Genomic DNA, 21904 nt, shown 5'->3' with positions numbered 1-21904 from the left:
GTACAGGTTAGTGTGAAGCCCTCATACATCCCAGAGTAATTTGGGCAGAGAATAAAAATGTATTTGCAAAATCCCCTTGAGGAACCGGGGAAAAATGTAGAAACATTAAACTTCCCTACCTTGGGAATTACTGATATTCCACAAGCACTGGGGACTACCAATTTAGAAGGCCAAGCCCTCAGTCTTGGGGCTTCCCCTTATGAAGTTTGTTACCGCAAAGGAGAGGCTAAGCCTATTATAATTGTGCCTAAGAGTCACTCCTAGAGAACCTCTTTTGTTGCTCAGATGAGGCCTCTCTCTCTAAGCCTACTTGGCAGGTAAACTCACTGCCCTCCCCACTACGTGGGACATGTAAATCTCCCTGGCAGCATGGAACATGACTCCCAGGGATGAATCTGGACCTGGCATCATGGGATTGAGAAAGCCCTCTTGACCAAAAGGGGGAAGAGAAATGAAACAAAATTAAGTTTCAGTGGCTGAGAGATTCCAAATGGGGTTGAGAGGACATTTCGGACTTTGTTCTTATGCATTATATAGATATCCCTTTTTAGGTTTTCATGTAATGGAATAACTAAAAGTAAATACCTGAAACTGCTGAACTGCAACTAGTAGCTTTGATTCTTGAAGATAATTTTATAACTACATAGCTTACTATATGTGACTTTGTGATTGTGAAAACCTTGTGGCTCACAGTCCCTTTAGCCAGTATATGGACAGGTGAGTAGAAAAATGGGGACAGGAAGTAAATGAATAATAGGGAGGGATGGGGGGATGAGATGTTTTGGGTGTTCTTTTTTACTTTAATTTTTATTCTTATTCTTACGGATTTTTTTTTTTGTGTGTGTGATAATGGAGATGTTCTTAAGTTAATTGTGGTGTTGAATGCACAACTATATAATGGTACTGTGAACAAGTGATTGTACACTTTGGATGACTGTATGGTATTTGAATATCTCTCAATAAAATTGAATTAAAAAAAATCACTGACTTTTTCCTTAGTTTCTCAAGACATCTGAAAGGCTTTTCCTTTAATATCTTCTTGGCACTGATGTTTTGTAGATTCCTGTGGACCTTGTTTCATTGGGCCCTTGAACCATGGGAAAGGATGGTCTCCCAACAGGTAGGCCGTGAAGTCTGGCCTAGAATTTGGGGTAGGTTGTATTGTTCTTCCAGGATTCTGGGCTGGTCTGAGCCCTTGCTCTTGGTCTTCAGATTTCCAAGCCAATGTGCCTTCTCTTCTACTCTGCTTGAAGCAAATGTTGAAACGTTGTAGATGAACTCCTCAACAGCTAGACACTTGCTCTGAGGAGTTACCCTCAAGATGACATTCACTTTCTTCATCAACTTTGACATACCCAGGGACTGGAGGAAAGGATGTTTCCTTTGCTCATATTTACTCTAAAATAGGAGGACATAGTAAAGTCTTAATTTGAGAACATGGAATTTAGAAAACACCTGGCCAGCAACCTGATATCCAGTTGCTTTTGACAATATTTATAAAGATAAAGAAAAAAGCACAGTTCTGCAGAACTGTGTCTTAATTCAGTTGGAAATGGCTCTCATAAAGCAATTGGGCAAGGAATAAAGAGTTGTCAAAGAAAGAATTGCTATGGACAACGTTAAATAGGCCAAATGACTTTAATCAAGACTACTGTAGTAGCGGAGAGAGAATAGAACAAGTCTGAACTCTGTTCAGACAAAGACAGCAAGTTTTTAAGTTCTGGGGATGAGCAAGTGGGAAAGCACTGAGGATGTCATTGGGTTTGATCACTGGGATGAGTGAATGATTTACTGAGTTTGCAATTAGGCCCATTTGGTTCAGAATGCTTTCTTTTGCTGTGATTACACTAACTGAAGCTTGTGAGGGCTAAGAGAGAGAAAAGATAAGGAACTCTCTAATTAGGGACCTGTCAGTCACCTGGATAGTATAAAGACCAGGGTGAGAGTGAATTCAGGGATTGGAGTCAGGAGGAAGGCGTCTAAAGTTTGATCAAGCTAAGTGGAATTTAAGATGGTCTAAGGGGAAGTTGAGGCTTTGCTTTAACACATTTCAGGGGCTTTCCTTTTGATCAGAGTTTTTGTTTAAACACATTACTGTCTTATCCAGAGAGACTGAAGAAATGCATACAACACCAAGTCTCACCATTAAAACCATTGGGAAGAAAATGTCAGTCAGATTGGCAGACTTCATATCCCCTTTTTAAAAAAAGTCTGATCCCTCTCTGCACATCTTCCCCCCACATTACAGTGCACATATGAGATGAGGGTAATCCTTCCCAACTTTCTCCGCATACTGAAAAAACATTCAGGGCAGCTATCTACTGTGCACCCCACCCCCACCCCCCACCTACACACACACTTTCATAAAAGCTATTGCTTTATTTTCATCTTTTATTTGGATGTTGCACGACAGCCTCATGGAAACTCTTTTCATTCTAAATTTGTTGCCTATTTCCTATAGTCTTAGCTAATATATATCATGACAACTGATAGGATGAACAATTCGGTGTTTAGGGAAACAATCCCATTGTTCACTAGGGAGTTACAATGGATCCTCATTATTTGAAGATTCCAAATTTGTGAATTTGCCTACCTGCTAAAATTTATTTGTAATCCCAAAAATCAATACTCCAGTGCTTTTGTGGTCATTCACAGGCAGCACAGGTTGGTGAAAATTTGAGTCACCCAATACACATGTTCACAGCTGAGGTTGAACTGGGCAGTGCTCTCCCTTCCTGTTTCAGCTCTCATATTGTAACACAAGTGTCCTTTTCCCAGCATATTTAGAGCCACTTTTTTCACATTTTTGTGCCTTTGTTCAAAGGTGATTTTGCTGTTTAAAATGGCCTCCAAGTATAATGCTGAAATGCTATCTAGTGTTCCTAAAAGCAAGAAGACTGTGATGTGCCAGATAGTAAAAATATATGTTAGACAAGCTTCGCTCACGTCTGACTTATAGAATGAGTCTATAGATAGAGCTAATGAATCCACACTATCTATTAAATAAGGTGTCTTTAAAGAGAAACACATATGAAACAAGGTTATGTATAGACTGGTTGATGGAAATGTTGCCACCAGAGGCTCACAGGAAACTAACCCTGAATTTCCCTGGGAGCAGTGGTCCAGCATTCACTAATTCAATGTTCGTGGTGATATTATAGATTACAGCTACTGAGAATAATGACAATCAACTGTAGTTTCTCCAAATACGTATTGTACCTTGACAGTTACTACAGGTTTGAAAGTTCCTTGTATTTTCCACACTCTCAATGCTTTGGCTAGAGTCCTCAGCCATCTTTCTTCATTGCCTTATTACGTTTCTGTGGATATCTCCAGAGAAATAGCTTAACCTTTGCAGCCTTAACAATTCTTCCCTTAAAAATCAAGGATTTATATTACATGATCTCACATCTCTTTCAGCTCATACATTCTATACTTCTAGGACTTAATATATATTCAAAGAGCCTATTTTCAGTACATAAGTTAAATTTCTCTTTTTCAATTAATATAGTATTCTCAAATATTTTGAGAGATTTCTAACTTTGAGGCTATGTTTTCCCTAAAAATGAAAAAAAAAAATGCCTAAAAAGGGGGAATCCAAAGTCAATACAAACAAGTATTCAAGTGACTTGTTATATAAGACTGTTTTTAGCACAACACATTAACATACAGGACCTGAGGAAATCCATTATGCCTAAATATATGTGAAACTATAAGATAATTTTACATGAAATCGCTCATTTTCTCATACACCCAGGAGCTTGCTCTGATCATTTATCCTGGAAGATGTTTTTATAAATATTGAGTTAAACTGAATCTAAATATATGAGCTAAAACTATAAAACTCTTAGAAGAAAGTATGTGTAAACTTTATGACCTTGGATTAGGCAATAGTTTCTTAGATATGACACCAGAAGCACAAGCAACCAAAGAAAGTGTTTCAAAGGATGCTATCAAGAAAATGAGAAGAAAACTCACAGAATGGGAGAAAATATTTGCAAATCAGAAATCTGATAAGGATCTAATATATAGAATATATAAAGAACTGTTGCAACTCAATGATACAACACAAATAACTCAATTAAAAGTTAACCAAGGATGTGAACAGACATTTCTCCAAGGAAGATATATAAATGGCCAATAAACACATGTAACGAGACTAAACATCTTCAGTCATTAGGGAAATGCAAATAAAAATCACAGTGAGATACCATTTCACACCCATTAGGATAGTTATAATCAAAAAGACAGAAAATAGCAAGTATTGGTGAGAATGTAGGAAAATTGAACCCTCCTACATTGCTGGTGGGAATGTAAAATAATGCAGACACTTTGGAAAACAGTTTAGCAGGTACTAAAAACAGTTAAACATAGTAACCATATGGCCCAGAAATTTCACTTTTAGGTAAACATCCCAGTGAAATGGAAACTTATCTACATGCACAAATTTGTACATGAATCTTCATAGCAGCATTTTGCATGATAACCAAAAAGTGGAAACAACCCAAATGTCCATCAACCAATAAACAGAAAAACAAAATGTTTTATCTGCATATAATAGAATATTATTAATACGTAAAAAGGTATGACATACTTATTCATGTTACAACATGGAAGAAGATTGAAAATGTTTTGCTAAGTGTGATTCCATTTTTATGAAATATCCAGAATAGACAAATGCAGAGAGACAGAAAGAAAATTAGTGGTTGCCTAGGGTTGGGGCAGAGGAGTATGGAGAGTGACTGCTAATGGGTATGAGGTTTCTTTGGGGTGGTGGAAAAGTCCTGGATTTAGTGATTAGTGATGGTCACACAACTTTGTGAATTTGCTAAAATACACTGAATCATACACTTTAAAAGGGCAAATATTATAGTATGTGAATTGTATCTCAATTTAAAAAAAGGTAAAACTACTCAAGATTAAATAATAAATGTGAAATTATTTGAAAAGTACAAAGCACTATATCAGCAGTTTTCAAATTTTTATTTTCAGGAGCCCTCTGCACACATATCTAAAAACTCTCTTCTGATCTTCACCGCATTAGAAAATAAAACTGAAAAAAAATTAAATGTTTAACAAGTTTGTATAAAAACAGAAATAACCCACTACATGCCAACATAAATAACATATTTTAGAAATATAAATGTATTTTCCAAAACAAAAAATACAGAGCAAGAATGATGAAATTGTTTTATTTTTTTTAATGTGTGCAAGTTTCTTTGGAATCTGGATTAACTGAAAACAGCTGCAATTTGTGCTCAGTCTGTTGCCATATTGTATGTCATGTAGCATCTGGAAAACTACACTGTATATTTGTGAGAGAATGAGAGTGGAAAAAGCAAATAGTATATTTGTACTATTACGAAAATAGACTCTCCGAAAGGGTCTTAGGGACCCACAGGGGTCTTTGGGCCACATTTGAGAGTGCTGAACTACATAAATATGAACTAAGCTATTGTTACTAGAAAGAAGATTGTCCTGTGTGGGGGTAGGGGATAGAAGTCAAAGATGTACATGAAATTTGATGATGCTAAAAAGAAATCTTCATATCCAAAAAAGACTGCTACTAAATAAGAAAATTATGCTTACTAAATTCTTCAACACAGATTATTTTATGTTATGATAATCACAAATGTAGTTATGCTATGAATCGAGGTAACCGTAACAGAGTAACTGTGTATTTTATTGTTCCCACCTGGATACTTTTGAGAGTAAAAGGAGGTACTATTAAATACTCTGGGACTGTCCCAGGCAAATTGTGCCATGTGATCCCCTTAGCCAGGGCAGAAGCTGAGCGTTAAGCTGAGTCTAAAAATAAAATCTTTGGAAAGTTGGAGGGATTAGGGAGGGTGTTGTAGTTGACACAGTGACACGTTCAAAGAAATAGAGGCAGGCCTGAGTAAATTAGTTCATGATACAGGGGGCTTTTGGAAATCCTGAATGCTCACAGAATCTCAGGATTAACTAAGAATTTTAAACCATTTGATGTAAACTGTTTTTAAAATTGGGTGTTTAAAATTGATTTGAGTGACAAGCCAGTTTCTATTATTAGAGAGGGATTTCATCTGTGCTCCTGATAGACTGGCTAATTCACAAGTCACAGGACTTAAGTCCATTAAGAGAAAAAGATACATCGGTGGGGAGTTCAATAGACAAATTCACTCCTCCTCCATCACAGAAGGACATCTGGATAGAAGTACTTTAATTAAGGCCAGTGATGACAAATACAACAGCCCTTAAGCAGGGATTGCAAACCCCAATGCATCCAGAGACCAGGCTGTGGCAGATATGAAGCAGCAGGATGGGCTGGGGACTTTGGAAAAGTAGAAAGTTAGACACTCCACTCAAGAGGGCAGCCATCCTCAGGGTCAGTTTGTTGGCATGAGACACTTACACAAAGTTTTTCTGATTTTTTTAAGAAAAAAGTCAGATACATATTTTTTTACATGAAATGTCCTGATAAGAAAATGGCAATTGTTGGTAATTTTAATACCAACAATTTTAATATTGCTCCAATATGACAATAATAGAATTGAAGGCATGGGCATGATCCTGATTGTGATACTTCAAGCTAAAGCTCTGTTCTGTGATGTACACTATAGATGTAAACATAGCCAACCAAAAATCAGAGGGAGTGGGGATGACTCACAGTGCAGATTATCACCACTAAGAGTAATAAACAGGCATGTCTAAATGAAGGGTCAATAGCATCCTTGTCTCCAAGGAAGAGCACAGTTTATTGTGGATCAGAACTAAACAATCTCTGGAATATTAGACAAATCTACCATGATTGTAAATGCCCTCACTGATGCATTTATCATTGTAGTGGTAACATGAGTTAAACACATGTCATAGAAGCCAAATCAAAGTTAGAGACTTTGAATCTTGTGGTTGAAACCCTTACGTCATAGATGAGCAACTAAGCTCCATGGATGGGAGCTGACTTGAGCCGTGATCCCACTGATACAATGCTTTTCTCATCTGTACACCCCATTATAATTTAACACCCCACTATAATCTAAATGTAAGATGCAAACATTCCAATAGAGTAACTTATGCCTATTTCTCATTTATAAATAATATACATTCAGACCATACATTTATGTGATGATATTAAGAACATATAATCTGCATTTTGTAAGGAACAATTTTGCCATGCTCACTTTGCCCAATGTTTGCCATTCTGACATTTCCTCTGGAAAAATTCAGGACCTGAAACACAACTTCCCTTCAAGAGTGTCAAGTATTTTTCATGGCATCAGTAGGACATTCCTACTTTGAGGGATTAAAGCCGATTCAGCCAGCCAGTGAATTTGATTATGTATTAGGGTCATGGCTTTAAATCTAGCCACTGATGAAGAATCTGAGTGAGGTGATCCGTGAAATCCCTGTGCCTCCAGCCACTTTAGGCATTGCTTAAAGGAAAGGAAAAAGAAGAAAAGAGGAGAGAAAAGAGAAAAAGATTAAAATCCCAGCTGGGACATCATCATTCAGTTCAACTGATTTTGGACTGAAATCTCTGCACATGCCCAAATGGACTCTTTTGGAATTCCCCTTAGAATTCTTCAAAAACACCACCAGAGAAATCGGAGACCAGACCGACCCTGCACTGGTGCTGACCTGCAGCCTGCTCTGACCTGCACCCCTGTGTGCAGCAGGGTGAGGGCACCTGGCAGTGAACCCGGGTGCACAATAGTCCTGCTTCTGCTGGGAGGACTGACAGCAGGCAACTCAGCATCCCGAGGTGGTGGAGGTGGAGGTGGAAGAGACAACTTGCTGTAGCATATGATAGATGTTCCCTTCAGTGGAAAGAAAGAAGGATGAAAGACCAGTAAAGGACTGAGTAAATTTAAAACTGTCTTTAAAAAAGCTGCTGTGTCAATTTCTGTTGCTTTATTTCATCTACTTTTCTTGATCACTTTGGATGCATTTTATAGCTTCGTCCTTTTCTCCAAATGGTATTTCTTAGTTCATCTTGTTTGCTGTTATGAACTTAATTACTGTCCAACAATATATGGCTCTACCATCTCTCTCCTCTCCGGCTGCCTGGCAGCATAGCTGGAACTCCCCTGAGGTCAGTTCTAAGTCTGCAAGGGGCAGCGAATCTTTACTTGTTTCCTTTTCACCAATCTTGCATTTTCCAATGACCAAGTAGATCACCATTTATCACAAAGTTCTATAAAGTACTACATTCATATTACAGTTCAAGTAGCTTCCCATCCAGGTTTTTGATGGCTGCATCTTACCCATACCTTCTCTCACTTTCTGGGTGTGGCTTTTCCTACTTAAAACTCCGTAATTTCATGTTGTCACAGGGTTTTTGTTTTGTTTTGTTTTGTTATTTGTTTCCATCTTCATCACCAATGCCCTTCCCTTTTCATCATTACTGCCATTCCAGTTCCCAAGGTCCTTCAGTGACACCCCAAATATCTTGCTTATGAGCAATAAAAACACCCAACTATATGCTTGCTACTCTTAACCCTCCCCTTATCAGTTCACCAGGGTCAAGTGACAATTAGACTCTCTAGTTTATGCTAAGATTTGGGACTTTGTAAGGTTTAGGTATGAAAGTAATTTAATCAGATATGCATTCACAAATGACAATTCTGGTTACAGCTTTCAAAATGGGGACCTTTCTCCCGTCTGCTTGTTTTAATTTCTCCAATTGATAATTTTCAGCCCTTCAAACTTTCAAAGAAGCATATTTTTCTATTATGTTATCTATCAGCTGTTTCTGTCTATCATCAGTTTGTCAGTTCATCTGTCTATCCTAACCTAAAACTATGTGTCAACTCCCATTTCCTTTGAACACATTCCAAAGGAACGTGTTTTCGTTGTGTTTTGTTAAAATAATGTTCTTTTAAAGAAAGAATAGAAGGGGGAAAGAGAGGTATAAGAGGAGAGGAAGAGATGTAAGACCATAAAAAAGAAAGCAAAAAATGCTGTTTTCACCAGAAAATGTGTGGTAGCAACATTCAAGTAATTTGTTATACTTTTATTAAACTTCTTTTATGTATGAAAGTTAAAGAACTTATCACTTTTTATTTATTTGGTTAGTGCTGGGTTAGACATTAATAAGACATGGTCCTTGCCCTCAGACAGCTTTCAGTATAATAAAGGGAAACAGATTGTGTGAATGAGAGCAACAGACTGGATGCTCTGATCAAAATCCCTTTAGGGAACAGTGTGTACACAAAGAGGGAGTGGTCAAACATTATGGAGGGAGTGGTGGGGAGGACAGAAATGGTTAAAGGAAACAAATGATTGAAACAGCTGTGTTACATGAGTAGATGATGTATCCAGGAGGACATCTGGGGGATGGACTTCATAGGCAAAGAGAATGGTCTATGCATGGAATAGAAATGTCAGGATGCCTGGGGCAGTAGAGATGCTTAAGGAAGCAGTTGACTGGGGTAGGTAGGATATGAATGCAACACTCTGAAAGAGGAGAGGCTGGATAATATTTTTCCCATAGGATATGGTGATGATGATACCGATCAATGCAGGGGTTCTCTGCCTGATGTACATGGAAGAGCCAATTACGTGACACTGAAACTTCAAAGAGAGAGAGAGATTATTGCCAAGCACAAGGCAGGAGATCAAAGGCTTATGGGCCATAAATCTGTCTCCCCTAACTGGAGAAACTTTCACTGTTTTATAGCATTCAAAGGCAGGCAGGCTTAGGATAATGATGAGGTTAGAAGTAGTCAAATCTCTGGCCATGAGCAGATTGATTATGTACTTAGTTTACTTGAAGTTTAAGGTTTAGGCTTACTGTGCATGTCAGGCAAGCCAATTCTGATTAGAATCACCTTGGTCTAGCAAGATAACTTAGGGATGGGATGGTCAGTTCTAGGTTGACTATATTAATCAACAAGGGGGCTCCCTGCAAGGAGCACTTCAGGGTTGATACAAGCAGGTTCAGTAAAGGAGTTGTCTCATTACTCTCCAATTACCAGGTAAAGATTATGCAATTTCAAAACATACATCAGCTTTAAAGAAACAAGGCCTCTTGGTTACAGTACGATGAGTTACAACAGTTATAGATACCTGCTTCTGGCTACTTCAAAAGGTTAACATACATCAAGGTTATAATTCAGTTAGCTATCATAGTTATTGGTATTTTCTTTTGGACTCAAACACATTAATTAATTTTTCAGCTACAATGGGATGAGGATGGGACATTTGGAAGAGTGATTGTAACAGCTGTGTTTTTTAGACTAATTACTACAGCCTTTAGAGTTTTACAAGGATAGGAGTTGACAAACAACAAATGTCAGAGAAAGCTACTCCTAAGGTGAGGGCTGAGAAGCCTGCTGTAAAAGACATGGCACTTTATATGAAATTGCTGGAAAAGAAGGCCTGATGGGAAGAGGGAGCTAAGGGAGTGGGGATACAAGTTGTAGGCATACTTTTAAGGTGCTTGGCTTGGCTAGCCAGAGAGACAAGGAGATTGACTATGAAAAGTTACTTATTTTTTTTTAATATAGTTCAATTGAGATATATTCACACACCCTACAGTCATCCACAGTGTACAATCAACCATTCACAGCACCATCATACAGTTGTGCATTCACCACCAGAATCAATTTTCAAAAATTTCCTCACTCCAAATTAAAAATAAAAGCGAAAAAGAACACCCAAATCCCTCCATCCCCTCCATCCCACCTTATTCTTCATCTAATTTTTGTCCCCATTTTTCCACTCATCTGTCCATATACTGGACAAAGGGAGTGTGAGCCACATGGTTTTCACAGTCACACAGTCATACTATGCAATCTATATAGTTATACAATCATCTTCAAGAATCAAGGTCACTGGGCTGCAGTTTGACAGCTAAAGACTAAGGTGATATCTATATAGTGCATAGGAATACCCTCCAGAGTGACCTTTCGGCTCCGTTTGAAATCTTAGCCACTGGAACCCTACTTTACTTCATCTCTCTTTCCCCTTTTGGTCAAGAAGATCCTCTCAATCCCATAGTGCTGGGTCCAGGCTCATCTCCAGAAGTCATTTCCCACATTGCCAGGGGGATTCATACCCCTGGGAGTCATGTCCCACATAGGGGGAAGGGCAGTGAGTTCACCTGCTGAGTGGGCTTAGTGAGAGAGGGGGCCACATCTGAGCAACAAAGAGGCTATTGGGGGGTAGGGGTGGGTAGACTTTAGGCACAATTATAAGGGGGTTTAGCTCTCCCTTGCAGCAACTAGCCTCACAGGGGAAAGTCCCCAGATCGAGGGCTTGGCCCACTAAACTGGCAGTCCCCAAAGTTTGAGGGAAAATCAGCAATAGCTCAGTTGGGGAAGTCCAACACCTCCTCATTTCTCCCCAGCTCCTCGGGGAGGCCCTGCAAATACACCTATACTCTCTGCCTATATCACTCTGGGATGTGTAGGGATTTCACCCCAGCCTGTACAAACTCACCAAATCCCACTTCCCATTCACCACTCCCTGCACCTATGGTGTTCAAACAAACTTATCGTACAAGCTGGATTATCTAGTGAGCTACAGAAAATATAGGTCCTGCACCTGCACCAGATAAATATCTCCTCCCTTAGTCTCACACAAAAGTTGTAGTTTTAAAACCCAATCAGTATCATCCATTACCCTTGGGACTGATTTGCCTTAGTCCTAACTAGATCCTCTTCATTCATATCTCTAATTAAAGTCTGAATTCTTTTTCAGCTCTTTCAATAGTTGCTGTATGGGGTAATGCTGACATTCATAGCTGCCAAGTTCTAGCTCCAAGTCTCATGTGTCACACAGATACCCAAAGTTCCAGAGACTGACCAGGTAATACACAAGGAGCTCAGCATCTCAGGATTTAGAGATAGCCATTACAACTCAGGAATAGATGTGACTGCAGTAAGATTTTACAATCTAGAGACCATTATGATAAGCATTTCCCTGATAAGCTGTGCTCTAAGATTCAGTTCTCAGAGTTTACACATTATAGTTAGTCCATATTAGTGAGGTATTATAATGTTTGTCCTCTCGTTTCTGGCATGCTTCACTCAAAATGTTGTACTCAAGATCCATTCACATAGTTGCGTGTCTCATAGCTTCATTTCTTCTTGTAGCTGCTCAATTTTCTATTGTGTGCATACACCACAGTTCAGCATTCTGTTCATCAGTCAATGTACTCTTTGACCACCTCCATCTATTGCAAATAGTGAATACTGCTGCCATATATACCAGTACGTAAATGTCCAATTGTGTCCCTACTCTCCTATCTTCCAAGTATGTACTCCATACTGAGGTTGCAGGACCTTGAAACCCCCACATACTTAGCTACTTGTGGGAGCATCATACTAGCCTCCTGATAGGCTACACAATTCTACTTCCCCACCAACAGTGAATACATACATCTCTCTCTCCAAATTCTCTCCAACACTTGTGTCCCTCCATTTATTTATTTCCCCTGCAATTTTATAGGGATATATTCAAATACCATACAATTATCCACAGTGTACAATCAATTGTTTACAGTATCATCATATGGTTGTGCATTCATCTTGACAATTAAGGCCACTAATTTTTTTTTTTTAATCATTTTATTGAGATATATTCACATACCACGCAGTCATACAAAACAAATCGTACTTTCGATTGTTTACAGTACCATTACATAGTTGTACATTTATCACCTAAATCAATCCCTGACACCTTCATTAGCACACACACAAAAATAACAAGAATAATAATTAGAGTGAAAAAGAGCAATTGAAGTAAAAAAGAACACTGGGTACCTTTGTCTGTTTGTTTCCTTCCCCTATTTTTCTACTCATCCATCCATAAACTAGACAAAGTGGAGTGTGGTCCTTATGGCTTTCCCAATCCCATTGTCACCCCTCATAAGCTACATTTTTATACATCTGTCTTCGAGATTCATGGGTTCTGGGTTGTAGTTTGATAGTTTCAGGTATCCACCACCAGCTACCCCAATTCTTTAGAACCTAAAAAGGGTTGTCTAAAGTGTGCGTAAGAGTGCCCACCAGAGTGACCTCTCGGCTCCTTTTGGAATCTCTCTGCCACTGAAGCTCATTTCATTTCCTTTCACATCCCCCTTTTGGACAAGAAGATGTTCTCCGTCCCACGATGCCGGGTCTACATTCCTCCCCGGGAGTCATATTCCACGTTGCCAGGGAGATTCACTTCCCTGGGTGTCTGATCCCACGTAGGGGGGAAGGCAGTGATTTCACCTTTCAAGTTGGCTTAGCCAGAGAGAGAGGGCCACATCTGAGCAACAAAGAGGCATTCAGGAGGAGACTCTTAGGCACAAATATAGGGAGGCCTAGCCTCTCCTTTGCAGCAACCGTCTTCCCAAGGGTAAAACTTATGGTAGAGGGCTCAACCCATCAAACCACCAGTCCCCTATGTCTGTGGTCATGTTAGCAACCATGGAGGTGGGGTAGGCGAATACCCCTGCATTCTCCACAGGCTCCTCAAGGGGGCACTACATCATTTTTTTTTCCTTGTTTTTCTTTCTTTCTTTCTTTTTTTTTTTTTAACTTTCCCTTCTTTTTTAAATCAACTGTATGAAAGAAAAAGTTAAAAAGAAAACAAACATACAATAAAAGAACATTTCAAAGAGACCATAACAAGGGAGTGAGAAAAAGACAACTAACCTAAGATAACTGCTTAACTTCCAACATGTTCCTACTTTACCCCAAGAAAGTTACATAATATAGCAACCTTTCTGTGAACTTGTTCCTACTATATCCATCAGAAATCAACAGACCATAGTCATTTCTGGGCATCCCCAGAACGTTAAAAAGATTATCTGTTCTTGGATTATTGTTCCCCCTTCCTTAATTACTCTCTACTGCTAGTTCCCCTACATTCTACATTATAAACCATTTGTTTTACATTTTTCAAAGTTCACATTAGTGGTAGCATATAATATTTCTCTTTTTTGTGCCTGGCTTATTTCACTCAGCATTATGTCTTCAAGGTTCATCCATGTTGTCATATGTTTCACGAGATCATTCCTTCTTACTGACGCGTAGTATTCCATCGTGTGTATATACCACATTTTATTTATCCACTCATCTGTTGAAGGACATTTGGGTTGTTTCCATCTCTTGGCAATTGTGAATAATGCTGCTATGAACATTGGCGTGCAGATATCTGTTCGTGTCACTGCTTTCCGATCTTCCGGGTATATACCGAGAAGTGCAATCGCTGGATCGAATGGTAGCTCTATATCTAGTTTTCTAAGGAACTGCCAGACTGACTTCCAGAGTGGCTGAACCATTATACAGTCCCACCAACAGTGAATAAGAGTTCCAATTTCTCCACATCCCCTCCAGCATTTGTAGTTTCCTGTTTGTTTAATGGCAGCCATTCTAACCGGTGTTAGATGGTATCTCATTGTGGTCTTAATTTGCATCTCTCTAATAGCTAGTGAAGCTGAACATTTTTTCATGTGTTTCTTGGCCATTTGTATTTCCTCTTCAGAGAACTGTCTTTTCATATCTTTTGCCCATTTTATAATTGGGCTGTCTGTACTATTGTCATTGAGTTGCAGGATTTCTTTGTATATGCAAGATATCAGTCTTTTGTCAGATACATGGTTTCCAAATATTTTTTCCCATTGAGTTGGCTGCCTCTTTACCTTTTTGAGAAATTCCTTTGAGGTGCAGAAACTTCTAAGCTTGAGGAGTTCCCATTTATCTATTTTCTCTTTTGTTGCTTGTGCTTTTGGTGTAAAGTCTAGGAAGTGGCCGCCTAATACAAGGTCTTGAAGATGTTTTCCTACATTATCTTCTAGGAGTTTTATGGTACTTTCTTTTATATTGAGATCTTTGGTCCATTTTGAGTTAATTTTTGTGTAGGGGGTGAGGTAGGGGTCCTCTTTCATTCTTTTGGATATGGATATCCAACTCTCCCAGCCCCATTTCTTGAAAAGACCATTATGGCTCAGTTCAGTGACTTTGGGGGCCTTATCAAAGATCAGTCGGCCATAGATCTGAGGGTCTATCTCTGAATTCTCAATTCGATTCCATTGATCTATATGTCTATCTTTGTGCCAGTACCATGCTGTTTTGGCAACTGTGGCTTTATAATAAGCTTCAAAGTCAGGGAGTGTAAGTCCTCCCACTTCGTTTTTCTTTTTTAGAGTGTCTTTAGCAATTTGAGGCATCTTCCCTTTCCAAATAAATTTGATAACTAGCTTTTCCAATTCTGCAAAGTAGGTTGTTGGAATTTTGATTGGGATTGCATTGAATCTGTAGATGAGTTTGGGTAGAATTGACATCTTAATGACATTTAGCCTTCCTATCCATGAACATGGAATATTTTTCCATCTTTTAAGGTCCCCTTCTATTTCTTTTAGTAGAGTTATGTAGTTTTCTTTGTATAGGTCTTTTACATCTTTGGTTAAGTTTATTCCTAGGTACTTGATTTTTTTAGTTGCTATTGAAAATGGTATCTTTTTCTTGAGTGTCTCTTCAGTTTGTTCATTTCTAGCATATAGAAACATTACTGACTTATGTGCATTAATCTTGTATCCCGCTACTTTGCTAAATTTGTTTATTAGCTCTAGTAGCTGTATCGTCGATTTCTCAGGGTTTTGTAGATATAAGATCATATCGTCTGCAAACAATGACAGTTTTACTTCTTCTTTTCCAATTTGGATGCCTTTTATTTCTTTGTCTTGCCGGATTGCCCTGGCTAGCACTTCCAGCACAATGTTGAATAACAGTGGTGACAGCGGGCATCCTTGTCTTGTTCCTGATCTTAGAGGGAAGGCTTTCAGTCTCTCACCATTGAGTACTATGCTGGCTGTGGGTTTTTCATATATGCTCTTTATCATGTTGAGGAAGTTTCCTTCAATTCCTACCTTTTGAAGTGTTTTTATCAAAAACGGATGTTGGATTTTGTCAAATGCTTTTTCAGCATCTATTGAGATGATCAATTGATTTTTCCCTTTCGAGTTTTTAATGTGTTGTAATACATTGATTGTTTTTCTTATGTTGAACCATACTTGCATGCCTGGAATGAACCCCACTTGGTCATGGTGTATGATTTTTTTAATGTGTCTTTGGATTCGAATTGCAAGTATTTTGTTGAGGATTTTTGCATCTGTATTCATTAGGGAGATTGGCCGGTAGTTTTCCTTTTTTGTAGCATCTTTGCCTGGTTTTGGTATTAGATTGATGTTAGCTTCATAAAATGAGTTAGGTAGTGTTCCATTTTCTTCAATGTTTTGAAAGAGTTTGAGTAACATTGGTGTCAGTTCTTTCTGGAAAGTTTGGTAGAATTCCCCTGTGAAGCCATCTGGCCCTGGGCATTTATTTGTGGGAAGATTTTTGATGACTGATTGGATCTCTTTGCTTGTGATGGGTTGGTTGAGGTCTTCTATTTCTTCTCTGGTCAGTCTAGGTTGTTCATATGTTTCCAGGAAATTGTCCATTTCTTCTACATTGTCCAGTTTATTGCCATACAGTTGTTCATAATATCCTCTTATAATTTTTTTAATTTTTTCAGGATCTGCAGTTATGTCACCTTTTTCATTCATTATTTTGTTTATATGGGTCTTCTCTCTTTTTGATTTTGTCAGTCTAGCTAGGGGCTTGTCAATCTTGTTGATCTTCTCAAAGAACCAACTTTTGGTGATATTTATCCTTTCTATTGTTTTTTTGTTCTCTATGTCATTTATTTCTGCTTTAATCCTTGTTATTTCTTTTCTTGTACTTGGTTTAGGATTGGTTTGCTGTTCATTTTCTAGCTTCTTCAGTTGATCCATTAGTTCTTTGATTTTGGCTCTTTCTTCCTTTTTAATATATGCGTTTAGTGCTATAAATTTCCCCCTTAGCACTGCTTTTGCTGCATCCCATGGGTTTTGGTATGTTGTGTTCTCATTTTCATTCGTCTCTATATATTTAGCAATTTCTCTTGCTATTTCTTCTTTAACCCACTGATTGTTTAGGAGTGTGTTGTTTAACCTCCAGGTATTTGTGAATTTTCTAAGTCTCTGATGGTTATTGACTTCTAATTGTATTCCATTGTGGTCAGAGAATGTGCTTTGAATAATTTCAATCTTTTTAAATTTATTGAGGCTTGTTTTATGTCCCAGCATATGATCTATTCTGGAGAAAGTTCCGTGAGCACTAGAAAAGTATGTGTATCCTGGTGATTTGGGATGTAATGTCCTGTAGATGTCTGTTAAATCTAATTCATTTATCAGATTGTTTAGGTTTTCAATTTCCTTATTGGTCTTCTGTCTGGTTGATCTATCTATAGGAGAGAGTGATGTGTTGAAGTCTCCCACAATTATTGTGGAAACATCAATTGCTTCCTTTAGTTTTGCCAGTGTTTCTCTCATGTATTTTGTGGCACCTTGATTGGGTGCATAGACATTTACGATTGTTATTTCTTCTTGCTGAATTGCCCCTTTTATTAGTATGTAGTGGCCTTCTTTGTCTCTCAAAACATCCCTGCATTTGAAGTCTATTTTATCTGAGATTAATATTGCTACACCTGCTTTCTTTTGGCTGTAGCTTGCATGAAATATTTTTTTCCATCCTTTCACTTTCAGTTTCTTTGTGTCCCTATGTCTAAGATGAGTCTCTTGTATGCAACATATTGATGGTTCATTTTTTTTGAACCATTCTGCGAATCTATATCTTTTAATTGGGGAGTTTAATCCATTTACATTCAACGTTATAACCGTGAAGGCATTTCTTGAATCAGCCATCTTATCCTTTGGTTTATGTTTGCCATATTTTTCCCCTCTCTCTATTAATATCCTTTATTGTACCCATACCGAATCTCTTTAGTACTGAACCTTTCTCCAAGTCTCTCTGTCCTGTCTTTGTTTCTCTGTCTGTAGGGCTCCCTTTAGTATCTCCAGTAGGGCAGGTCTCTTGTTAGCAAATTCTCTCAGCATTTGTTTGTCTGTGAAAATTTAAGCTCTCCCTCAAATTTGAAGGAGAGCTTTGCTGGGTAAAGTATTCTTGGCTGGAAATTTTTCTCACTCAGAATTTTAAATATATCGTGCCACTGCCTTCTTGCCTCCATGGTGGCTGCTGAGTAGTCACTACTTAGTCTTATGCTGTTTCCTTTGTATGTGGTGAATTGCTTTTCTCTTGCTGCTTTCAGAACTTGCTCTTTCTCTTCTGTGTTTGACAGTGTGATCAGTATATGTCTTGGAGTGGGTTTATTTGGATTTATTCTATTTGGAGTTCGCTGAGCATTTATGATTTGTGTATTTATGTTGTTTTGAAGATTTGGGAAGTTTTCCCCAACAATTTCTTTGAATACTCTTCCTAGACCTTTACCCTTTTCTTCCCCTTCTGGGACACCAATGAGTCTTATATTTGGATGTTTCATATTATCTATCATATCCCTGAGGTCCATTTCGATTTTTTCAATTTTTTTTCCCCATTCTTTCTTTTATGCTTTCATTTTCCATTCTGTCATCTTCCAGGTCACTGATTCGTTGTTCACCTTCCTCTAGTCTTGTACTATGAGTGTCCAGAATCTTTTTAATTTGGTCAACAGTTTCTTTAATTTCCATAAGATCATCCATTTTTTTATTTAGTCTTGCAATGTCTTCTTTATGCTCTTCTAGAGTCTTCTTGATTTCCTTCATATCCCGTACTATGGTCTCATTGTTCATCTTTAGTTCTTTGAGTAGCTGCTCTAGGTGCTGTGTCTCTTCTGGTCTTTTGATTTGGGTGCTTGGGCTTGGGTTATCCATATCGTCTGTTTTTTTCATATGCTTTATAATTTTCTGTTGTTTTTGGCCTCGTGGCATTTGCTGAACTTGATAGGGTTCTTTTAGGGTTTGTAGACCTATTGAAGTCCTTATCTCTAATTTATCAGATCTACAGCTTCGTGGAGTACACTTTCTCTAACTAACCAGCAGGTCGCGTCCACGAGCCACCTGTTCTCCACAAGCCAGTTCTCCCCTGCTTAGCCTTTTTGGTGAGTGGGGGAGTGAGTCTTGTGGGGCCCAACTGGTGTACCAAGCTTGTGTGTGTAGTTGGTGTTGCCTGCCCTGTATGTGGGGTGTGTTTCTGGGCAGTCGGGGAGGGGGGGTGGCCCTAACAATCAAATCTCCCTGGTGATCCTAGAGTTTTAAAGCTGGTGCAATAGTCTAATCCTTCAGTTCAGTCCTGCCACAGTTTGTCTCTGCCACTGACCCACAAGTCCTTGGTATTGGCGTATGGCTCCTGAGACTTGCAAGTGGGCCCCTCTTCCAGGCTGTGCACCCTGGGTCCTCTGTTGAGGGGTGACTGTGCTATGTCACAGGTGAGTGCTGTCCCCTCAGGGCAGTTCTGGGCTGCTGGGCTGTGTAGGGAGGCTCCTAGTCTGCTCAAATGATGGCTGAATGGGGTTTTGTTAATTCACACTGCTCCACCTTCCCAACTCTGGGACAATCAGCTGAGGTTGCAGGGAAGGCTAATGTCCAAGCCCAGTTTTGTGGTGTGTGCCTGTTATTTGAAGCCCTTCCGTCACACTGGGTTGTCTGGGGCAGCTCTGGGCTATGGGGCTGGCGATGGGCAGGAGTGTTTCCTGTCCACCAGGATGGTGGCTGTGAATGGACACCCCCGTTTTCTTGGGAAGTTGTGGTGTTTAGTGAATTTTCTCAGCCACTGAATTATTGCCTTTTGTCTCAGAGCTCTCTTAATTCTGCTCTTGACTTGACGTGCCCAAATTGAAAGTCTTTGAAGCTTTCTGTATTGGGCTTCTTAGAGTAATTGTTTTAGAAAAAGAAAAAAGGATTAAAAAAAAAAAAAAAAAAAGGGTCCTCCTCAGAGATCTAATGGGTTATTGAAATGCTAAGAGACAAAGCAACCAGGGCCATTAAGGAAAGGTCCACAGGGCAGAGAGATCCGCTTTTCTTCGGGATTTGCATATGCGCCTTAGGGCCTGAGCTCTGCCCTTCCCCTTTCTGTGTTCACCAGAACTCTAAAAATCCTCTGCTTTTATTTTGGAGTTTTTCGTGTTGTTTTTTTTTTTCTATGCCTGTCTCCTCTCTGCTGGGCTGGCTGCTCACAGATTCTCTGGTGTCTCACTTATTTTTAAAGATGGGAGAGAGTTAATGGCATTTACAGGCTTCTTGGAAAGAGGCAGGAGTGACAGAGAAGTTGGAAATGCAAGGGCGAAGAGTAATTGGTAAAGCAAAGACTAAGAGGGAAGAGCACAGAATCAGTCTAAGGTGGGACACGACTTCCTCTCAGACTGGAGGTGAGAGTAAGTTGATGTAGGTTGGAAATGGAAAGAGCACAACTGGATAACTAGTTACCTCTGTTATACTCAAAATGTATGGCCAGCTGTTGGGGATGAGTTGACAATGAGGCAAGGGACTTAAAGATAGTGGTTTGGAATAACCACTGCGGCTAATGGGAAAGGAAGTTTTACAGGGACAAGTAAGAGGATCTCCAAGTGGCATTAAAAGTTCAGTCAATAATTGAAGCATATTCTGTTAATTTATCACTCATTATCATATCTCTATTATATGCTTTCAGAGTATCCTGCCCATCTATTCATAGCATTGGCTCCTTAATTTGTAATTAAATAAAGAATTATGTAATTAGCGCCAGAATGTAATGTAAGTCTCTTTATTGCAGGGATGGAGATATTTTTATACCCAGTACTTAGGACAGTATTTTGCAAGTTCTAGATAACCCATACATAATTGTTTAATGAGTTAAATGCCTATAGGCATGTGTAGTGGTCAATTACTGCTTTTCTCTGCTGCTTTTCCCCTTTCCTTTCTTCAAGAAACAGAATATTTCATTTTCCTGCGGGGAATCCACTTATGGAGTTCATCTGGGATTTATCCCACCTTTTCCAGGGCCATAGGTTTAGGGCTGAGACTCAGGCTTGGCTTTGGTATCCCTCTCTCCAGGAAGGCCATCTGACTCAAATCTGGACAAAGTTCATCTCTACTTTTTTTTCTCCTCCTAGAGCTGTCAGGGAAGATGATCTCCTTCATAGGGAAGTCTGTGAGTTTAGGTTGCTGGAGGCCATTTTGAACATTTCCCAAGAATCTGTCCAAGAGAAGTCAAGAGAGATGGGGTCCCAGTGACACTGTTGAACTCATGAACTCATGGTTTGTTGGTTTGCTTCAGTTTGGTGAGTCAAGGAATTATTTTTCTTTTGCTCAAGCTAATTTGAGTTGTTTCTGTTATTGTTTCAAATAACTTAACATGTGATTATTCAGTATATTCCTTTCTTAAATGATAATTAATCAGATCCTCCACACCCCTTCTCCATCGCCAAGCCCAATAACATTCAGTAGCTACACTATAGCCCATTTTCTTTATGAATCTAGGCTTTTATCTAGTGGGGATATAAGATAATTTTTCCACTTCAGAATTGGAGGCCAAACTCCCTTTCCATTTCCTATCTTGAAGAGGTAAATCAGGTGCAGGTGCAGTGTTTGAGCTATGGACATGATGCCTGGGATTTCATGCAAAGTTGCAAAGAGGTTGTCTCAATGAGTTGGCTATGCCCTGAAGCAGTCATGCCACATTGTTCATACTCCACATTTGATGGCTTGAGGGGCAAAAGAAATAATGCATTACATCTAATTTTAATGTGAGAACCTAATTTTATAACACAAATACGCCTATCTTGCTTGTCTGGAGTTCTCTTATTCAGGATTGTAACCTATTGGGAACATAGAAAAATAAGCAAACAAACAAGAAGGAAGCAAAATGATCATCTGTGGAGTCATATTAGATTTCGCATAGTCTGTGCACTTAAATTATAGTGATTTTCTCATACAAGAATCCCTAAGACTGTTCTCCACAGATTTAGGCTGCTAGCAGAAAGCACCAACTGAAAGCTTGGCAGAAAGAAGAGGAAGAATAATAATCTATCATCTATCCATCCATCTTTCTATCTTTGCATACACATACACATATGGGGACAAATATTCAACACA

General features: G+C 38.9%; 1 long non-coding RNA gene across 1 annotated transcript in view; it reads left to right on the top strand.

The window, feature by feature from the left end:
• Positions 1-21904, top strand: part of LOC119534171 — a 41335-nt gene that overhangs the window by 12368 nt on the left and 7063 nt on the right. Inside the window, exon 2 of the long non-coding RNA XR_005216974.1 lies at positions 1060-1120. This is a non-coding gene — a long non-coding RNA (uncharacterized LOC119534171). The remainder of the gene's footprint in view (positions 1-1059; positions 1121-21904) is intronic.

The sequence above is a fragment of the Choloepus didactylus genome, chromosome 5, assembly GCF_015220235.1.
Source record: "Choloepus didactylus isolate mChoDid1 chromosome 5, mChoDid1.pri, whole genome shotgun sequence".
Lineage (NCBI taxonomy): Eukaryota > Metazoa > Chordata > Mammalia > Pilosa > Megalonychidae > Choloepus > Choloepus didactylus.
Note: the sequence above shows the minus strand (reverse complement) of the source record. Positions and strands in the feature narration are given on the sequence as shown.